A 6467-nucleotide genomic window follows, 5' to 3' on the forward strand; every position below is an offset into this window, starting at 1 on the left:
GGGACGCTGCTCTGTGCGAGCTGCGGGCTGAGGGCGGGGAAGAGCCGAACGGGCCCCGCTGCCGGCTCAGCCGGGGATTGGCTGAGCGGAGCCCGGCTGCGCTCCCCTCTCTGCAGGTGTCCCGCACAATGGAGAGCCGGACCCCGCCCCCAGGTGGCGCCATTGCCCAGACCCGGCCTCTCCGCTCCGCTCGCTAAACCGGCGTCGGGAGCTGTCGGGGGCAGCCCTTGAGAGCTCCCCGACAAGAGCGCCCACCCGGGGGGCAGGGGCTCTACGGGCCCTGAGCTCCTTCTCCACGCCGGAGTCCTGAGAGCCGCGAGCTCGTTGTCCCCATGCGCGGGGAGGAGGCGCTGGGCAACGAGACACCCCTACACACGCCAGGGTCCCCTGAGTACTGAGCCCCCTTCCCCCCACACACGGATCCTATGGGCTGAGAAATCCTCCTACACAAATGTAGGCGCAGTAAGACACCCCCCCACCCCACCCCCTTCCCGTGGGCTCTGACCGTGCACTTTGCTTTAAGCCCCTGGCAGCTGCGGGAAACACTTGTTAGAGGAGCAACATGGCTTTGCCGCTCTCCAGCAATAAAAGCAGCCAAGTTTTTGTGTCTGACACGCCAGGTACAGGAAGCGGCCATTTAAGGGACTGATGGGGGAAGTGGTGTCCCTTAATGCCGAAAGCCCATCATAGCCGCATGGTTATACTGTATGATGATGCACTTACCTTCCCAGCCCACCCCTCACGCCTGTCCTCTGCCCCTCACACCTCTATCTCCCTGTTACCAGGAGAGAAGCTGAATGGCGGCCTGGCTCCTTCCACCTCCCGCAGCTCTCAGGGCCGCAGCTCCTCCAGGCCCCAGACACCTGCACAAATGTAGAGCATGGCTGCCCCCAGCCTGCAAGGGCCTCCGACACCATGGCTGCCACTCAGTGCCATTGCAGGCAGCAGCAGCCGGGTGTTGACATGCTCCATGCGGATGGGGCTGGGGGGGAGGAGAGCTCTTGCACCCCACCACATTACCCCCACCCCCACCTCCTCTAGCCTCAGTGTCCCCAGCCACTGCAGTGGCCCCTCCAGCCCTGGCAGCTTCACCAACTCCGGCCACCCCAGCAGATCCTCGAGCCCCAGTGGCAGCTCTGGTGAGTCCCTGGCATTTATTTAAGAGGGGAGCAGGGGGGCTGGCACACAGCAGTTGTTATTTCTGAAGTCCGTTATATCAGCGTCCGTTAAATCAAGGGTTTACTGTACTCCTCTTCAGTGAGTAAGTGAGGCAGTATCATAGATGAAAAGAACAGTTGATATGACTGTTAAGGTAAAGAAAAGTTCATTCTTGCTGAAACTCCAGATTATTTCAGTATATCACCAGAGATTAGTGTGGCTCACTTCTATTCATTTCTAATGGTACTTAGGTGTTCTATTCCATTAAGGAATGCCACCTGCATTCAGAATTATTGCTTCAGTATTGTGTTAATTTTAGTAACCTAGACCCAAATCCTGGAAGCTTTTATTAACAGACCTAAGTATGCACATCTGTTTAAAGATGAGAACAAAAGTGGCAAGATGACAAATAGGGCCTTGATCCTTCATTTCACTAGAGTTACTCTGCCTCTAGGTCTACACTAGGCAGTACAGTCGAGTTCAGCTATACAGTTCTAGCTACAACATTTGGGTGGCTAGAATCAACATATCAGAATTGTCTCAACTTCCCTAGCGTAGTCCAAACCTCTCTAGTCTTGCATCCATGTCCCTTACTACACGCAATCGCATGGAGTACAGGGGGTCGATGCCTCAGCCCAGAGAGATCGATTTTGCCTGGTATCACTGGACACACAAAACCAAACTCTGGAAGATTTACCACAGCATGTTGATCTTCCAGTAAGTATAGACAAGCCCTGCATTTACAGTGTGGTAACTGAGATCAAAATTGGACTGTTTTCTCTGTAGGGACTAAATCCCACAGCTAGCAAAGATGGACCATTTGCTCCCTCTTCTGTGAAGAGTATCTCAACTTTTCTCCCATTCACTATACAAATCCAAATTCCTTGGGCAATCTGTCTTGCCCATAAAACTTTCTGAAATATTACCTGAATAAAAGTTAACAATCCATGAATGGAATTGTTGAGTTTATCATTCCTCAATTTTATCTAGTTTGTTAAGATTACAGTTCACACAGCATCTGACATTTCCTCTTACACAGTTGTGTCACTAGATGGCCTTAGAGACTGCAAGTAAAAACACTTTTACTAACAGTGAATTGTCTCATGCTCTTGGAGTCAGACGTGTTTCAAGGAAGACACTGATTTATATGCAACGGACTGAATAGAAACAGGAGGCAGTACTACAATGGCAGGGCAGGGGGGCATATAAGTACCCAGGAAGAAGCTGTAAATTCAAGACAAAAGGCATTTGAGTTCACTCTTGTATGATGTTAATTTATTGTGGAGAGTATGTAACATGAACATTTATGGTATATACATATGGCAAAAGATAACACAAAACCTTTTGAACATCACAGAACTAGACATACTTTCAGCGTCTGATTCTGCAAGACAGTAAGAGACCTCAACTTGTATGGACTTCGGTGGCAGATGAGGGAACTCAGCACTGCCCAGACATGGCTCAGCACTTTGCTGGATTAGGCTCTTATCTGCATTTCAAAATCTATATATATGCTATAGTCCATCAAAATAGTGTTCTTGTTTAAAAAAACATTTCTAAACACTATACTTTGTGTTAGGGGAAGCATTTTAGATTCAGCAGTTAACATAATACAAAAGAGCAATCTAGTCTACTCCAAACATGATAGAGTATTTTAAAAGTAACAGATATTCAATCTGCCATTTAAAAATGGAATAGTTCAATATTTTGGTTACATCGTTTTCAATTAATGTTTTTACATCACTCTTCACATGTAAGATAGTATACATATGCTAAGTATTTTTCCTAGTTGTGATAAATACACATACCTGTATTATGAGCCAGATCCTGAGTGGAAATTTATCATTCACTTAAGTGGGAGGAGAGCCTGGCCCTTTATTAGCACATTGCAAATATGATCTTTAAAACCTGTGAGTGTTCATCCCATTTTTATTTATGTATTTATTTATTTATCACAGTTACAACAAGGGCAAGTACACTACTACACATTACAGCTCAACTGTTATCCACTGGAGAGTGTGAAGCACGAAGCATATAATGACAAAGTAATTCTGGCAAGAACCTGCTGATAGTGGTATGTAAATATTTTGTGCATATTGTATTTTTGTTACCACCAATATCAGTTACCACGTTAAAACTGGCTTTGATCACCACTTGATACTTGAGGTTTATGTTCATCACAAGATACAAATGAAATAGACTGTACATTAAATTTGGGCTGTTTATATTGGAATCAAAATAATGCTACATATAGCCATGTTTAATAAATAATATTAGAAGAGGGGTTCTTTAATCAGGTTAAGAGGGATTTTTTGCCTGATACAGGTGTCATAAAACTATACTGTAGTCTATTTATTAGTGTTGGGGAACTCTCTTGTGATTTGGGCACACCATTGTCAGGAGAAGAAGAAAAGACACTGTCCAAACTTCTAGGGTTTGGTCTGTACTAGGGTAATAAGTCGAGCCTCTTTAGTCTTCTGTCAATGTCCCTTACTCAACACAATAGTGTGGAATACAGGGGTTAATGGCCAAGCTCAGAGAGGTAGATTTTACTGTGTCTTCACCAGATGCATGAAATCAAACTCTGAAAGATCGACTGCAGCATGCTGATCTTCCGGTAAGTACAGACAAGCCCTGAGAAAACCATGCTGGAACACTATCAACAAAAATCTTGACGTATGAATTGGTTTCGAGCCTTCAGCCAGGTCTACACTACCAGAAAAAATTGATTTTGAGATGAAAAAAAAAAACCTCCAGCCATGTGAACTTCGTAGCTGGAGTCAACATATCCAAAAATCAATTTTCTCTGGTTTCCCTCCCACCAGAAGGAAGTCAATGGGAGAAACTGTCCTGTTATCTTCCCATACTCCTTGTGAGGAGTACTAGGGTTGATGGTAGAGCCCTGGTGGATTGACTTAGCACTGCCTCACTAGAGCCGTGTCTACACGTGCACGCTACTTCAAAGTAGCGGCACTAACTTCGAAATAGCGCCCGTCACGGCTACACGTGTTGGGTGCTATTTCGATGTTAACATCGACGTTAGACAGCAAGACGTCGAAGCCGCTAACCCCATGAGGGGATGGGAATAGCGCCCTACTTCGACGTTCGACGTCGAAGTAGGGACCGTGTAGTCGTTGCGCGTCCCACAACATCGAAATTGCGGGGTCCTCCATGGTGGCCATCAGCTGAGGGGTTGAGAGACGCTCTCTCCAGCCCCTCAGCTCAATGGTGGCCGTGTGGAGTGGCCCCTTAAAGGTCCCCACCCCCTCCCTTCCTGTGCAGGAAGCTGAGAGAACGTGCAGGTGGCAGCCCAGACACGTGGCCAGCCTGCACGTCTCTGAGCACCACAGACACACACCCCAGCTGTGATGGCCGCACGGCAGCCCCCCCAGCGTCCCCCCCCAAGGGGAGCCAGGGCAGCCAGCGCTCCCAGGCTGGCAGCCAGGCCGGGAAGCGGCAGCGGGGGCCCTCCTGGACGGAGGCCGAGCTTCAGGACCTGCTGGGGCTCTGGAGCGAGGAGGAGGTGCTCCAGGTAATAGGGAGCAAGAGGCGGAACGCAGATGTGTTCGCTCGGCTAGCTGAGGGCCTGGCCGCCTGGGGTCACCCTGCCCGCACTCCAGATCATGTATGCAGTAAAGTGAAGGAGCTGCGGCAGGGTTACGCCCAGGCCCGGGATGCGGCTGGCCGATCTGGGGCCGCCCCCGTCACTTGTCCCTTTTACAGGGAGCTCAGGGACATCCTGGGCCCCCGGCACACCTCCTCCCCTCTGGCCATGCTTGATACCTCGGCTGAGGAGCCCCAGCAGGCCCCGGAGCCGGAGTCCGCCCCAGAGGTAAGCCCCGCACCCCGGGGGCCCCCCATGGAGCCCACCCCCAGGGCACCGGAGCAGGAGGAGGAGAAGGAGGAGGGGGACTTCTCCTTTACTGACACCGGCCTGCACATCCTCCTGCCATCCCGGAGCAGCAGCCGGGCATCCGCCCCCCGGGTGTCCCCCAGCCGTGGGAGTGGACCGTCAGGTATGTACCCCCCCGGTGTACACCCCCAGGGTTGAGGGCCGGGGGTAATAGATATGTGGCCATGTCCCTCACAGGAGGGCATCAGCCCCTGCCCCCCCCCCACCAGCACGACAGTGCCATGCCCCATCCCTGGGGCTGGGGGGGAGCAGAACCTCTAGGGTCCCCTGGGAGGAGGGGGTGGGACACCCCGCAGCAGCAGCAGCAGCAGCATGTGATGGACTGGGGGGAGTGCAAATGCGAGTCTCAGGCTAGATATGAGCAACCAGCTGAATAGCTCCCAGTGGCTAAGGATGATCCTGGGGCTACAACTGGCAGGTTACACCTCTGCCCTGGACAAAGAGGAGGGAGGAGCCGAGCTGGCTTTGAATCAGGGGCCGCAAGTAGAGGCTAGGGGAAGGGAGAGCTGGAAGGCAGCCAGCTTGAGGAGGGGGAAAGCTACGCCCCAGAGGGGCACCCCTCGGGGTCTTCTCCCCAGGACGGGTTGGAAGGACTGTCTCTGACTGCTGTACTGTCACTTCTGGGAGAAACTGGGCATCTGTTGCCTAAGAAACTTCTCCTGTCAGAGACCCTGCTGAGTGAAGTGAGAGTCACTCCTGCCGGGGGACGGGGTGCAGTGCAGGGAGACCCTTGAACCCCATCACAGCAGCATCTCCCAGGGATGGGGAACCTGCAGCACAGGGGTGGGGGGACAAGGGCCACGGCTCGGGGCCCACACTAACGCTTGTCTCCACTCTTCTTCCCCGCCTCCTGTGTTCTGCAGCTGCACCATCGGAAGGACTGGAGAGCGCCAGTGAGGCTTCAGTGGTCCCGGAATCCCCTCCGGGGCCATCGCTCCAGGCCAGCCCCTCGGCGGAGGACCAACCGGCCCCACGGCGGGCAAGACGGCGGACCCAGCACCAGCCGCCGGCGACGGACCCCCAGCTGCTGGCCCTCCACCGCCGACAGGTGGAGGTCACGGAGCAGCACCTGCGGGTGGAGCAACGCCACCTCCACCTCCAGGAGCGGGCGCTGGCCTGGTGCCAAGAGGCATGGGGAGCCTACATGGAGACATTCAACCGTATAGCGGACTACCTGGTGCCCCATGCTGCGCCGGGCGCCGCTGCGCCCGCCCTAACTGCTCCACCCGCCGCGCCGCCCGCTGCTCTGCTCGTCGCCCCGCCATCCACCACCGAGGGCCGTTCCGCCAAGGGAGACCTGGGGCCAGCTGACACTCGCCGGACGTATCTGCCGGTCCGCCCGGCCCCCAGCCAGCCCCGGACAGGGCTGCGGCCGAGGCGGGGCTCCTGGCTGCCC

The sequence above is a fragment of the Carettochelys insculpta genome, chromosome 18, assembly GCF_033958435.1.
Source record: "Carettochelys insculpta isolate YL-2023 chromosome 18, ASM3395843v1, whole genome shotgun sequence".
NCBI classification, from domain to species: Eukaryota; Metazoa; Chordata; order Testudines; family Carettochelyidae; genus Carettochelys; species Carettochelys insculpta.